Below are 16,466 nucleotides of genomic sequence, written 5' to 3' on the forward strand. Positions count from 1 at the left end.
ACACCCTGTATATTGATACTAAGTGTTCAATTAATTCCCAGTATTTAGAAAAATGACCCAGATTTTTTTTTCTGTCATTGACCTTTTTTGAAAAATGTGTAGAATAAAAGCTAAACACAAACAGATGAGAGGAATAGAGAAATGAAGAGTTTAATATAACTTACAAGAATTTTTATTGTGTTTATATTTACTTCTTGTGGCTTGGGGAGCAACTACTAGCTCTGCAGGAATGGAAAACAAGTTGCTAAATAAAATGTCTCTGCAAGCACTGGTTTTAATAATTTTAGAAAGACCCTAAAATTCATGCTTTATATTTCTCATGTATCTGCTTTTCTGTTTCAGAAAATTGTGAGCACCAGCTCTAAAAATGGAACAGGATTCATCACCCAAAACTGATTTTTTCTAATCAGTTCTGTGAAGTGAGACTCCAGGGCCTTCAAAAGGGGTGAATCTGAACAGGACTGGGACAGGGAGTGGACCCTAGCAAGAATTTGGTTCTCTATGCCAATGGGGGTATTTCCAGTTTTGTTTCTCCTAAGCTTACCTAAGAGAAATTTGTATGTCAGAGTTTGAGTAATTTAAACCTTTTGTAGCCACTTCCCTGTCAATTTTACATCATATACTAATAAGACATTTAAACAAATCATTTAAGATTTCCTAAGATAATTTTATTAAAATATGAATATGTATTTTTAGCAAGGTAAAAGAAATACAAATAATAATAACAACCCTTCTGTTCATATTCTTTCAGGTAAAAACACCGAAAGTCACAACAATATAAAGAACGTGGCCAAAATAAAGCCTAAGTTTTTTTTGCACACATTTATTTTACCTACCGTATGATGCATAATTCAACCTTTTATTCAGTTGCTAGTTTTATTAGTCTGTCCTCACGCTGCTGATAAAGACATACTGGAGACTGGGAAGAGAAAGAGATTTAATGAACTTACAGTTCTATGTGGCTGGGAAGGCCTCACAATCATGGCAAAAGACAAGGAAAATCAAGTCACATTTTACATGGATAGCGGGAGGCAAAGAGAGAGCTTGTGCAGGAAAACTCCCATTTTTACAACCATCATATATTCTGAAATCCATTCACAATCACAAGAACAATGCAGGGAAGACCCACTCCCATAACTGAAACATCTCCCACTGTGTTTTTACCATGGCTTGTGAGAATTACAATTCAAGATGAGATTTGGGTGGGGACACAGCCAAACCATATCATTCCACCCCGGCCCCTCCCAAATCTAATGTCTTTACATTGCAAAACCAATCATACCTTCCCAACAGTCCCCCAAAGTCTTAACTCATTTCAGCATCAACTCAGTCCACAGTTCAACATCTTATCTGAAACAAGGTAAGTCCCTTCTGCCTTTGAGCTGGTAAAATTAAAAGCAAGTTAGTCACTTCCCTGATAAAATGGGGGTACAAGCATTGGGTAAATACAGTCATTCCATAGGGGAGAAATTGGCCAAAACAAAGTGGCTACTGGCCCCATGCAAGTCCAAAATCAAGCAAGGCAGTCAAATCTTAAAGCTCCAAAATGATCTCCTTTGACTCCATGTCTCGCATTCGGTCATGATGACGCAAAAGTTAGGTTCCCATCATCTTGAGCAGCTTCACCCCTGTGGTTCTGCAGGGTACAGACTCTCTCCTGGCTGCTTTCATGGGCTGGTGTTGTCTGTGGCTTCTCTGGGCACATGAAGCAAGCTGTCAGTGGATCTACCATTTTGAAATCTGGAGGACAATGGCCCTCTTCTCACAGCTCCACTAGGCAGTGCCCCAGTAAGGACTCTGTGTGGGGGCTCCAACACCACATTTTTTCTGTACAACCCTAGCAGATAGTTTTCATGAGGACTTCACCCCTGCAGCAACCTTCTGCTTGGACATCCAGGGGTTTCTGTATATCTCTGAAATCTAGGTGGAGGGTGCCAAACCTCAATTCTTGACTTCCACGAACCCACAGGCTCAATACCATATGGAAGATGCCAAGGCTTGGGGCTTCCATCCTCTGAAGCAAAAGCCTGAGCTCTACCTTGGCCCCTTTTAGCCATGACTGAAGTGGCTGGAATACAGGGTACCAAGTCCCTAGGCTTCACAGAGTAGGGAAGCCCTGGACCTGACCCATAAAGCCATCTTTTTCTTTTAGGCCTCTGGGCCTGTGATGGAAGGGGCTGTGGAGAAGAACTCTGTCTGTCATGACCTGAAGACATTTTTCCCACAGCTAGCTTAAATTTCTCCTCCAAAAAATGAGCTTTTCTATTCTATTGCATTGTCAGGCTGCACATTTTCCAAACTTTTATGCTCTGTTTCCATTTTATAACTGAATGCCTTTAACAGAACCCAAGTAATCTCTTGAATGTTTTGCTGCTTATAAATTTAATTTTTCTTTTTAAATTTTGCTGTCAATAAGTTTGTTTTCTTCATCTGAAAAAGCCTCATTGAAAATTGTTTGGTTTAGTTCTCAGAAGCCCACTCCTGAGCTCTGAGGAAGCTTGCCTTCTTTTGAGTTACTCGGCCTTTCTTCTGGGCAAGGGAGATTTTGGGATAGTTCCACTTCTTTTTAACTTTTTAAATTCTCTCACATAGCAGCATGAGCTTTCTTATACATCTCCTTCATGTCTGGAGTTATGCTTTTGTTTACGTATTGAGACAACTGTTTCCTGTAAGCATCTTCATCTTCCTTCATTAAGTGGTGCATGTAATCTGCAATATTCTGGCCTATGATGTGCTTCTGGTGTACTACTGCATTAAATTTCTTGCTTTCAGAATCATAACCAGGGAATTGTTTGGTACTGTGAGGGATAAACCTCCATCTACTGCTCTCTTCAGGAACAAATACTTTAGTGCCAGTGGTAGTTCTGGGAAGGCCTACAACCAAATAGCAGGTAAAGGCACTTGGCTGACCATCAGTGCTTTCCACATGGTATTCATTGCCAGTCATCTCTACTTGGTCTTCACAGATCCTGTCCATGCCATAGGTCACAGATCTTCACCTACTGAGGAGTCTGCAGGCCCGCAGCAGGCCAGTACAATACGCTACAGTGTAATTGGTTAGGCCAACCTTCACATCGTATTTTGGCAGTTTATGTGCATATGCTGTGCATACTATCATGTCCTATTCTATATGGATGTACGCAATCTGACAATATCTCTGTTTGTTACACAAACTATCACCCTGGGGAGCAGCCATGAAGGAAGACCTGGATGATGGCCCTGACTTCCTCTCGGGAAGAGAACTGTGGACTTAAAGCAATAAATGTAGATCTTCAAAGTGATCCTCCTCTGCAGGTGGACATCTCTGATGCTCTTAGTGAGTGGGATAAAGTAAAATTCACTGTTCACACAAAGAGTTTATTGCCAAATTTTAAACAAAATGAGTTTACTGTTGTTCAGCAACACAAGCAATTTATCTGGCTTCATGATTCCTTTGTTAAAAATGAAGACTATGCAGGTTACATCATTCCAACCAGCACCACCAAGGATTGATTTTGATGCTTCAAGGGAAAAAGTACAGAAGCTTGGAGAAGGAGAAGGGTCAATGACAAAGGAAGAATTCACAAAGATGAAACAGGAACTGGAAGCTGAATATTTGGGAATATTCAAGAAGAGAGTTGCGATGCATGAAGTGTTCTTATGTCATGTGATAGCACATCCTATTTTGAGAAAATATTTAAATTTCCATGTCTTCTTGGAATATAATCAAGATTTGAGTGTGCAAGGAAAAATAAAAAGAGAAACTTGAAGATTGAAGATTTCTTTAAAAACATGGTTAAATCAGCAGATGGAGTAATTGTTTCAAGAGTAAAGGATGTAGATAATTTCTTTGAGCATGAACAAACATTTCTTTTAGAATATCATAACCGAGTTAAGGATGTATCTGCTAACTCTGATAGAATGACAAAAATCCCACAAAAGTGCTGCAGATGATTACAATACAATTGGTTCTTTATTGTATGTTTTAGGAACACAGGATTCTACAGATATATGAAAGTTTTTTCTCAAAGTTTCAGAAATGTTTGATGAAACAAGAAAAATAGAAGCGTGAGTGTCTGCAGATGAGGCCCTCGAAATTTCTGACCCTTAAAAATATTACTAAGAGAAACTCAAGCTGCTAAGGATCTCCCATATTGAAGGTCTAGGTCACTAGCGGATTATGAAAATGCTAATAAAGCACTGGATAAAGCAAGAGCAAAAAATAAAGATGTTCTGCTGGCTAAAACTTCCCAACAATTATGTAGTCAGAAATTTGAAAAAAAAAAAATCTCAGTCTGCAAAACAAGAACTTATAGATTTTAAGACAAGAAGCACAGCTGCGTTCAGAAAAAAATTACTGGAAATGGCAGGGTTAGAACTGAAGCATGCAAAAGGTAACTACAGTTGCTGCCAAACTGATTGGCAGTGCTAAATAGAGACACATAAGCCACACTCTGCCTTCCTGTTGAAAAGGGCAGCCTTCCTTCAAATTTTATTTTTGTTTACTTAATGATGTTAAGCATTTATGCTTCCTGGGAACAAATAAAAAACAGCTGACAAAATGGATCTACTCTTTTTCTGAGAAAAATGGAGCAGCGCCACATACAGGCAATGCCAGTCTGTGTGGTGTAATGCCATACTGTGTTCCCCAAGACAGTGGTCCATTATTGTGCACTCACCATACTCGGAAGTCCAAATTTTATTCTTCTTTAAAGTAGCCTCTATAACTGCATTTAGTTTATAAATAGTATTCCTTATGGATGCCAATCTTATTTACCTTTAAATAATTTCTGAAGTTTAACCTTTTCAGAATGCATTGTTCAAAAAAGATAAAGATTGCCTTTATTGATTTTTTTAAAATTTTTTTTAAAAAAGCATTATATACCACCTTTGCTCATTCATGTGTAACAGTAAAGCATCTTAATCAGACTTATTTTTAACTACTGAATATTTCTTATAAGTTTTGGGACAGATTTTACGTAATCTTTATGAATTCTGAAGAAAAGCAAATGCATTAGTATGTTTGCCTTAAACTTGTAGACTAAACCAATTATTGTAAAATAAACAGCTATAACAGTGAGAGTTTTTAACTCTGTGGTCATTGTATCACTCTTTAACACTTGGAGTAGCTATAATAAATCTACTCCTATATTATGCTCTAAAAAACCCAATAACAAAAAAACTATCATCCTGTATTTGGGTGTGTTGTATTTATTTTTATCCTGTATCACCAACCATTTCCAAGAATAATAATTAGTTTTACCCTCTTATCCTCTAAATTTCATTTGGTATCTCTTAAAATAGGCATTATTCTTAACAACTTTAACAAAACCTATCCTGCAGAACACAGACTGGCATCCACAGCTCAACTGAGACCTGCCTTGCTTAGAAATTTCTTCTGCCAGATAACCTAAATCATCTCTCTCAAGTTCAAAGTTTCACAAATCTCTAGGGAAGGGGCAAAATAACACCAGTCTCTTTGCTAAAACGTGAAAAGTCATCTTTGCTCCAATTCTCAGCAAGTTCCTCATGTCCCTCTGAGACCATTTCAGCCTGGATTTTATTTTCCATATCATTATCAGCATTTTAGTCAAAGCCATTCAACAAGTCCCTAGGGAGTTCCACACTTTCCCACATTTTCCTGTCCTCTGAGACCTCCAAACTGCTCTAATCTCTGCCTGTTACCCAGTTCCAAAGTCACATGCACATTTTCAGGTATCTTTTCATCAATGCCCCACTCTACTTGTAACAATTTCTTGTATTAGCCTGTTCTCACACTGCTGATAAAAACACACCAGAGACTGGGAAGAAAAAGGTATTTAAAGGACTGAAACAATACCACATAGCCTCACAATCATGGCAGAAGGCAAGGAGAAGCAAGTCATATCTTACATGGATGGCAGCAAGCAAAATGAGAACTTGTGCAGGGAAACTCCCATTTTTAAAATCATCAGATCTTGCGAAACTCATTCATTGTCATGAGAACAGTGTAGGAAAGACCTGCCTTCATAATTTAATCACCTCCCTCTGGGTTCCTACCACAACATGTAGAAACTGTGGGAGTTACAATTTAAGATGAGAGCTGTATGGTTACATAGCCAAGCCATATCACTAGTCTAGACTAAAAGTTTCTGTATGGTAAGAACCCCATAACTGCTCTACCTATTTTTCTAATGATAATATGAAATGAAAGCAATCAGTTTCTCTGTTTTAGTTTCCAGACCTCTTTTTCACTCAAGTACAAGAAAACTGGGGAAACTGTCATTTGAGTACCAGCAAAAATTATCTCTTGTATGAGGGAGGAACAAACATAGAATGACTCATTTCTTTTACACTGAGAAAGTAGAACTAACCACTCTTGTCAGCCTGATAAAATTCTGCTTTGGATATTCTCAAATGTTTCAAAGATGGCTAGGTAATTGTGAGAGGGTTCCCAGTTACCCCAGATTGACTGCCCAATGATAAGCCAGGCAGAAGAGACAGGTTGATTCTAAATAAAAAATGGAACTGCTTTGGTGGAGCTCCAGAACCTGGATCACCTGTCCAGATTCTAGCTCTTGAGTAACAGGAAGGACAAGAATACTCAAGTCTTGCATTTTACCGGTAGGTATAGTTGTGGTTATGGCTCTGGATACTTTCTGGCCTTGATCTTTCACTCCTAAGATGCTTGTTTACATTTACAGATTTGGCCATCAGATTCTATTTACTCTCGGAACCTCTCACAGGATGTAAAACATGTAGCAGGTCACCGAACTAGATGTGAAGAGCTCAAAAAGCCACATTGTCAAAGGGAGGTTTCAAGATGTCTGTGTTGACATTTCACAATGCAGAAAATGCCTCCAATTAGTTTTCTGTACATTTTCAATCCAAAGTCTTGGCCTGTCTTGTAAATCTCAGGCAGAGAACAGAACTTATGTGCAAATTCTGGGTTGGATTAACCTCACTCTGCATTTTTGGGTGTTACAGCAAGTAAAGTTCAATTGAAAGAGAGGTCCCCTCACAGAAGCTACTCTTCTAAATAATATTTTACAGAAATGGAAAAACAGATGACACAACATGAATATAAGTAGACAGTTTATTTGGACCAACTTTTTGGGGATTTTAACCTGGGAACAAAGATTCTAGTTGTCTGAAATCCACACTTTGATTAGCAACAGGTACAAGTGAATTTTTATGGCTGGGGTGATGGCTCACACCTGTAATCCCAGCACTTTGGGAGGCTGAGGCAGGTGGATCACTTGAGGTCACAAGTTCAAAACCAGCCTGGTCAATGTGGTGAAATGACGCTAATTCTAGACAGTGTTTGGGAAATAATAAAATAAAAATTTTCTCCAGTCCCAGAGAAACTCCACAATGATAGAACAGAAAGTAAACTGTTTTATTTCAAAATTAAACCAGAATGTGACATGCATCACAGAGAATCTGCTTAAAAGATTGGAAAGACAGAGAGAGAATCACCATAACTAGTCCAAAAGTAGAAGAATTGACACACGATGTCACGTATGGTTCATCCTAAATTCACTGCTAATTAGGGAGGCCATCCATGTATGTTAATTGGTTATGCAATGACAAAATAAACTTTTTACATTTTCATGACAGGAGGTAATTTTGCAACTTGAAGACAGGTCCCTGCTGATAAGATAGGCTCTCACTCTCCTACAGAAATTGTTGAACAGGGTGCTATGGTTTTGGCTATTTTCATATTAAAGCAATGGCTCTTTACTCCCCGAGGACTGGGCTCGAGCACCCCACTTGCGTTCTCCTGATGGTCAGTGCCCTCTCTTTACGCCTAGCAACTTCTACTGAGACACAGCCTACAACACACAGCTCAAAGCTGCTAGCTCACATCTTACATGAACGCCAATGCCACAGCAGCATTCTAGTGTCACATCAGAGAGTGAAGCTTGGGTTGCAGGGAAAACAGCCTGCAGGGCTCCTTCACAATTTACTCTCAGAAAAACTGCACCTTCACAATAATGGGAATGGGAGGAGTATTTCAGCCTCAGTTTCTATTTATAATGGTGACATTAAAAAAAAAAATACTGCTAGATTTCCAGCATGAATCCAGATAGAGATAGCTCCAAGAATTCTCCCTGTGACAACCCATCTCATTCGCAGAGACCATGGGATACTAACAAGGCTTCTGAAACAGACACCCAAAGCACTGGAGAAAAAAACAGCTCTCAATCTGAGCAAGATTATACTGAAAGAAAAAATAAGTTAAAAGCATCTTCAAGAAAAACTCAGATTAGATGTAAGACTAATCAACTTTGCCAGAAGATAGTCCCCCAAAATTAATTTTTCTCGAAACACTCAAAATGCACAGCTACTCTCAGCATGTCAGCATGAGAAACATGAGCATTATGAGAAAAAAAAAAAAAAGGCATGCTCTCAGCAGAATTTTATAAGGTTTCTTTTTCATGTCTGCTGCTCTCCCATCTCCTAACCAGTGAATTGGGGATCTATATTGGAATACATCTGACAATTTTCACCAGCAATTTTTGATAAAAAACTGGAATCTGACTTTGTTATACAATGGAACATATTTGAGCTTGCAACATAGCTAACTGAAGAGTTATTATGGTTTTGGGCGGTCACATCGCCCATCACGTTTATTTGTCCTGTAATAGCAGCATTTGAATTTAGTGAAAGACACTAAAACCACGCTTACCTATAATTATCCCTATTGGATAAATTAATAAGCATGCCAAACTAATATCTACTGTAACAATTTTATAGTGAATTTTCTTTGGATATTAGCTATAAATATCTAAGTAAAAATAATTTTAATGTACTTCTCACAATGTATGTAGAACTTTAAAAATATCTATAACCATAATTCAGTTTAAAAACTTTATATTTCAAGAGTATAAATAACAATATTAAAATGACTACCTAAGGGATTTATTCAAATATTGTGGCCTTCTATTCATACTATTGTACAAAATGTTATTTAATTTATGTGAAAGCAAGTTGTCCACAAACACTACACCTAACTATACTAATTGTTCTGAAGTAACAGAAACCAAGGTACACCTACAGACTCCACTATTTAGTGAATAAACTGAACTGTTCTTGCCTTTGCAGTGTAAGTATTTCAGTCTGCAAATATGAGATAATTACCTTGGATAATCAGTTTTCTGTCAAAAACATTTACTCAGTATCCTTTTTATTCTTTATCATTCTGTGTTGCTAAATTTAATCTTATCTTTGCGCTCAACTTTTTTGTGCTCTTAAAACAAGCTTTAAACAGCTGGATGTGGTGGCTTATGCTTGTAATCCCAGCACTTTGGTAGGCCAAGGTGGGTGGATCACCTGAGGTCAGGAGTTCAGGACTAGCCAGGCCAGCATGGCAAAACTCCATCTCTACTAAAAATACAAAATATTAGTCGGGGGTGGTGGCGGGAGCCTGTAATCCCAGCTACTTGAATGGCTGAGGCAGGAAAATCACTTGAACGGGGAGGTGGAGGTTGCAGGGAGCTGAGATCATGCCATTGTATTCCAGCCTGGGTGACAAGAGTGAAACTCTGTCTAAACAAAAAAGCTTTAAACAAATTTGTGTCTACTTTAAAAGACTAAAAAACAAACAAACAAAAAACAAAACAAAACAAGGCAAAACAAAAAAACCTTTGCCAAAGCAAAAACAAAGTAATGGTTCTGAGGTCCTAGATGAAGACAATTCTGAGTCAGAAAGAATAACAAAAGGTTTATATAGCTGTTACTATGATTTACATATATTTCCAAGAAGCAGAGAAAACTATCTACGTGTAATCTAAATGTTTTAAAAAAAGAGAGATGAAAAAATATCCTCCCTTACTTTCAGGTAAGAGAATAAAGCCTCTTATATTTAATTTGTATTTTTTTCTACAACAGCCAAGTCTCTGGACATGTTCTTGAACACTGGACATCTGAATTTCAGTAGACACAGGATGCAGACATCTAGCCTTGGGCATACTGTGTGCACTTCAAAGAATGTTTCTGAAAAAAAAGCAGACAGAAAAAGGTGTTATTAAAAATCCATGCATGCGGCCGGGCGCGGTGGCTCAAGCCTGTAATCCCAGCACTTTGGGAGGCCGAGACGGGCAGATCACGAGGTCAGGAGATCGAGACCATCCTGGCTAACACGGTGAAACCCCGTCTCTACTAAAAAATACAAAAAACTAGCCGGGCGAGGTGGCGGGCGCCTGTAGTCCCAGCTACTCCGGAGGCTGAGGCAGGAGAATGGCCTAAACTCGGGAGGCGGAGCTTGCAGTGAGCTGAGATCCGGCCACTGCACTCCAGCCTGGGCGACAAAGCCAGACTCCGTGTCAAAAAAAAAAAAAAAAAAAAAAAAACTCCATGCATGCACATGAATAAAACGAGTTCTGCTGGGCATGGCAGCTCATGCCTGTAATCCCAGCACTTTGAGAGCCTGAGGCAGGTGGATCACGAGGTCAGGAATTCAAGACCAGCCTGACCAACATGGTGAAACCTGGTCTCTACTAAAAATACAAAAATTAGCCGGTCATGGTGGCACACTTCTGTAATTCCAGCTGCTCAGGAGGCTGAAGCAGCAGGAGAATCTCTTGAACTCAGGAGGCGGAGGTTGCAGTGAGCTGAGATCATGCCACTATAATCTAGGCTGGGTGACAGAGACTCCATCACACACACAAAAGTTCTTAGAGAACTATGAAGAGACTTAGATTCTGACTCCTAAGACACCCCAAAGACACTATTAGACAGATCATCGAGGCAGAAAATTAACGAAGATATCAGAACTAAACGCTTGAAAAAAACAGTCCTAATAGACATCTACAGCACTCTCCATCTGAAATCAACACAGCATATTCTTCTCACCACCATGTGTTAAATACTTTAAAACTGACCACACAATCAGAAATAAAACAATTATCACTAAACTTAATAATCCCCAAATCATACCAAACATATTCTTAGGCCACAGCTTGATAAATATATAATTCAACACAAAGAAAACTACTTGAAATTATACAATTACATGGAAAATAAAGAATCTGCATGTGAATGACTTTTGAACAAATAATGAAATTAAGGTAGAAATTAAATTTTTTGAAACAGATGGGAACAAAGATACAACATAATAGAATCTTGACAACATGGCTAAGACAGTGGTAAGAGGGAAATCTATAGCACTTTTCGATGCTCACATCAGAAAGTTAGAAAGATGTCAATATAACGACCTAACATCATAAATAAAAGAATGAAAGAAACAAGAGAAAACCAACTCCTAAGCTAGCAGAAGACAAGAAGATCTGAACTGAAGGAGATTTAGACATGAAAAGTCATACAAATAAGAAATCTATTGAGTTAAATCTTTTGAAAAAGTTAGTAAGATAAATCACTAATAAGATTAGTGAAAAAATAAGATCCAAATAAACACAATTAGAAATGACAAAAGGGACATTACCACTGACCCCACAAAAATATGAATAAGTATTGAAGTCTACTATAAACATCTCTATGCAAACTAGAAAATCTAATGAAAAAAATGGATAAATTTCTGGAAAAATCCATCTTCCCATAACTGAACAAAAACAACAAAATGAATCAGTGAATAGACCAATAACAAGCTCCAAAATTGAAATAGTAGTAAACAGCCTACCAACCAAAAGAAAGTCCAGGACTGGCTGGGTGTGCTGGCTCACGCCTGTAATCCCAGCACTTTGGGAAGCAGAGGTGGCAGGATCACCTGAGGTTAGGAGTTCGAGAGCAGCCTGGCCAACATGGTGAAATACTGTCTCTACTACAAATACAAAAATTAGCTGGGCATGGTGGCACTGGCCTGCAGTCCTGGCTACTCAGGAGGCTGAGGAAGGAGAACTGCTTGAACCTGGGAGGCAGAGGTTGCAGTGAGCCGAAATCCCACCACTGCATTTCAGCCTGGGCAACAGAGCGAGACTCCGTCTGGGAAAAAAAGAAAGAAAGTCCAGGACCAGACAGATTCACAGCGGAATTCTAACAAATGTACAAAGAAAAACCAGTATTATATCTTACAAAACTATTTTAAAAAATTAAGAAGCGACTCCTCCCCAACTCATTATATAAAAACAGCATCATTCTTTTTATTTATGTATTTATTTTCTTTTGAGAAGGAGTTTCATTCTGTTGCCACGCTGGAGTGCAGTGGCACGATCTCGGCTCACTGCAACCTCTGCCTCCTAGGTTCAAGCGATTCTCCCACCTCAGCCTCCCGAGTAGCTGGGATTACAGGCGTGTGCCACCACACCCAGCTACTTTTTGTATTTTTAGTAGAGACAGGGTTTCACCATGTTGCTCAAGATGGTCTCTATCTCTTGACCTCGTGATCCACCTGCCTCAGCCTCCCAAAGTGCTGGGATTACAGGCGTGTGCCACCACTCCTGGCAACAGCATCATTCTAATACCAAAATCTGGCAGAGATAAAACAAAAAAAGAAAACTTCAGGCTAATATCCTTGATGAACACTGATATAAAAATCTTCAACAAAATACTAGCAAACCAAATCCAGCAGCACATTAAAAAGCTAATCCACTATGATCAAGTAGATTGTATACCTGGGATACAAGGTTTGTTCAACATACACAAATCATATGTGTGATTAATCAGATAAACAAACTACAGATAAAAACCACAAAATTATTTCAATAGATACAGAAAAAGAGTTCAATAAAAGTTAATATCCTTCATGTTTGAAACCCTTAACAAACTTGGCATTGAAAGTAAATAGTTCAAAATAATGAGTTATCTATGACAAACTCACAGCCAACATACTGAATGGACACAAGCTGGAAGCATTCCTTCTTGAAAACTGGCACAAGACAAGAATGCCTTCTCTCACCCCTACTACTCAACATAAAATTGGAAGTCCTGGCCAGAGCATTTAGGCAAGGGAAAGAAATAAAATACATCCAAACAGAAAGAGAGGAAATCAAACAATCTGTTTGCAGATGATTCTTTTTCTTTTTATAAAATTTAGCATTAAACTCAGAAATTAAGGTAATAGGATATAGAACAGAGATACTGACTGTCACAAATTCACCCTGCAAAAATAACAACTGATGTTTTCATACATCTTGTAACTCACCCATTATCTACAGTATTTTCTTATAAAAATGTATGCACTTTCTTTTTTTTTTTTGAGACAGAGTCTTGCTCTGTCGCCCAGGCTAGGTGCAGTGGCGCGATCTGGGCTCACTGCAAGCACCGCCTCCCGGGTTCATGCCATTCTCCTGCCTCAGCCTCCTGAGTAGCTGGGACTACAGGCACCCGCCACTAAGCCGGCTAATTTTTTTGTAATCTTAGTAGAGAGGGGGGTTTCACTGTGTTAGCCAGGATGCTCTCGATCTCTTGACCTCGTGATCTGCCCGCCTCAGCCTCCCAAAGTGCTGGGATTACAGATGTGAGCCACTGCTCCCAGCAAAATGTATGCACTTTCTACAGCCAAAATGGCATAGAGATTTTACCTATTCTTTTATTTGGTAGCATTCTAAAGCTAAGTCTTGAAATTCTATTCGAAACCACCCAGCCCACCCCTCCCACAAAAAAAAAAAAAAAAAACCCTACAGAAAAGAGAAACGTAAACAAGAATTTCAAACAAACAAATAGACTGGATGATCAATTATTTTCGAAACTCACCTCTTTTGTGCCCTCTCAGGAGACACTGCAGTATGTCCCCCTAAGTGCCCCAAGTGCATTTTACTTTGCAAGATTTTTTGCGCCATCTCACTGGGGTCAGGTTGCTTTTGTTTTTTATTTTTTGTCTTTTAGGATACTATTTTTTCCATGAATCTCAGAGAATCCAAAGGGCAGAAATCATTTCTGCTTTTCCCTCAATACCAGCATAAGATTTGCTGACCCGCAATGTGTCTCTAAGAAAGGGAAGCTAGGTTGGGTGAAGACAATCTTAATGTCTCAAGTGGTTAGCTTTTCAAAGCAAGAGTACACCAGGAGATTCCCCTTAGCCCCAGGGCATCCATCTGCTCTCCTGAGAGACTGCACTTCATACCTCTTGTTGTCCTGTGAGAGAAAATTACCCAGAGCTAATAATCATCAAACACTCTAGCAGACATAGTCATGGTGTGTACCCTGGTTTATTCACAGCCAGTACTGAAAACCAGGACCAGGAAAAACCTAAAGGGTGGCTGAGGATACATCATCCCATAAAGATTAAAAAACAAAAACAAAAAAAAACTTGACCCCAAAACATTTTCATAAGATCTCTGTGCAGGAAGATAAAAGAAAAAGGCACAGAGATTTTTTTACGATACAGTTTCAGGAATTATTTTTTGGTTTATTTTCAATGGCAATATTTTCAAACAGAAAGCAAATCTTTTTAAATGTCCCACCCAATGGTTTGTCAAAAAAATATATATAGTATTAAAAATGTACACAAAGGGTAAATAGCTAACAATGTGAATTAGAGACGGAAAGTGGGCATTTGGGACAATCAGAAGAAACTGGAAATCTAGTACTTTACTGCAAGCCAGAGTTAGGCTGGAGGAATGGGGGTTGAATGGTAGACTTGGGAACCCTCATGTTTTTTTCATGTTGAGAAACATGAAAAAAAAAATGCAGAAGTTCAGTACCCTGTAGAGTGTGAAAATAGTTAAGTAACAGGCAATTTGAGGTACGTGGCTGCAATGCCTGGATTCCTACTTAAAAAAAAAATATATATATATATATATATATATATATATAACTCAAATATATTTTTTTGTAAATTACTACATTGGGGGAAACAAACTTTAGGCGTAACAAACTATGAACTGCCTATTAAGCTCTGATTACATAATCAGAAAATGTGTACCCCATAAGGTGCAAATTTAGAATCTATGTAACTGGGCCGGGCGCGGTGGCTCAAGCCTGTAATCCCAGCACTTTGGGAGGCCGAGATGGGCGGATCACGAGGTCAGGAGATCGAGACCATCCTGGCTAACACGGTGAAACCCCGTCTCTACTAAAAAATACAAAAAACTAGCCGGGCGAGGTGGCGGGCACCTGTAGACCCAGCTACTCGGAGGCTGAGGCAGGAGAATGGCGTGAACCCGGGAGGCGGAGCTTGCAGTGAGCTGAGAACCGGCCACTGCACTCCAGCCCGGGGGACAGAGCGAGACTCCGTCTCAAAAAAAAAAGAAACTATGTAACTGTAACTAACCGATTTTTGAATTTGGGTTTCCGCATCATGCATCTTCTAAGTCTTTCCTTCAAGCCCGTCCCATGGATAACAACCACACCCCATAGTTGAGTGCTCTACAATTTTAGAATCATTCTTAATTAAATTCGTTAATATTTTGGCGGTGACTCCCATAAATTTTTAACAGAAGGAAAGAGGAATTGGGAACGCCTTGGATCAAAGCTCTTCCTTCATGAACCCGCTTACCGAGTCAGGATTCTTCCCTGACGATCCTTCCTGGTCCCTGCACAATCTGGGAGAGACGCGCTGCTGCGGGTGCAAAGCTGTCCAGAGAGGGCTCCAGGCCAGGGCACACATTGCAGGAAAGAGACAGGACGCCCGGGCCTGGCCGTCACCGTAGACGCCATCTTATGGCTGAAGGGGACTGAGGTCGAGCTGGGCAAGAACTCCGGGCGCAGATTGTGAAGCTGACTGCGAGGAGGCCTGAGTCCCAACACAGCCACTTCCCACCGGTTCCAACCAGCCCCGTTCCCTCTCTCAGGATGTCGGACCGGCATTCTTACCATTTCTAGGCCTCCAGGGTCCCCTGACATCTTCGCTATGGATTTCCCAATACCCGCAGCTCGCAGGGCCACAGAGGCTGGACCTCTATCTAGCAGCAGACAACATAAAGCACACGGACTAGACCTGCAGCTTCCGTCGAAGCGAGAGACAAAGGCCGCGCCAAATCCCAGAAGCCGCCCTGTCTGCTCCAGCTGCGTGCCTGATTGGACGGTCTCCAGCCCAGCATCCCTGATTGGATAACGTTCAAGGCCCCGCCCCCTCCAGCCCTGAGTGACAGAAGATGTGACCAGATGCTGGGCTGAATGAAGAGCGAGAGGGTAGGCTGCCCCCTTTCCAGGCAGAGCTTCCTCCCTGAACTGAGCCAGGCCCACTCCATTTCTTCTGGGATGAATACTTCTGGGGATGCGCTTCTGCTTCTGGGGCTGTCAACAGAGGCACTTTGCTTCTCTCTCCCACTCACCCATGTTATGTTATCCTCCAGCTGGCTAACATGTGCTTTGTTCGTGAAGATGGCAGCATTCTGAAAGAAAAACAGAAGCATTCAAGATCATTTGAGCCTAGGCCCAAAACTGGCACACGGTCATGTTCACAGGTTTCTACTGTCCTGAGGAAACAAGGACAGCCCGTATCTAGGGTTTGGAAAACAGACTCCATATCTCAATGGGAGCAGCTGTAAAAGCACCTGGCAAAGGATATAGGAGGGATGAAAAATTGCTACAATTTCTGCAATTAGTATGATTCTGTCTTTTTTGCATATGCGGTTTATACAACTCTTTCACATCAAGGAACTTGT

The 16,466-nt window shown here is 40.0% G+C and overlaps 2 pseudogenes; one reads left to right on the plus strand and one right to left on the minus strand.

Annotated features, from left to right (window-relative positions):
* Window positions 1-2,460: 2,460 nt before the first annotated feature.
* On the minus strand, window positions 2,461-3,192 carry LOC104671911 (annotated as a pseudogene).
* On the plus strand, window positions 3,192-4,425 carry LOC104671908 (annotated as a pseudogene).
* The last annotated feature ends 12,041 nt before the right edge of the window (window positions 4,426-16,466 follow it).

This window comes from Rhinopithecus roxellana, chromosome 12 (genome assembly GCF_007565055.1).
Source record: "Rhinopithecus roxellana isolate Shanxi Qingling chromosome 12, ASM756505v1, whole genome shotgun sequence".
In the NCBI taxonomy this organism is placed as follows: domain Eukaryota; kingdom Metazoa; phylum Chordata; class Mammalia; order Primates; family Cercopithecidae; genus Rhinopithecus; species Rhinopithecus roxellana.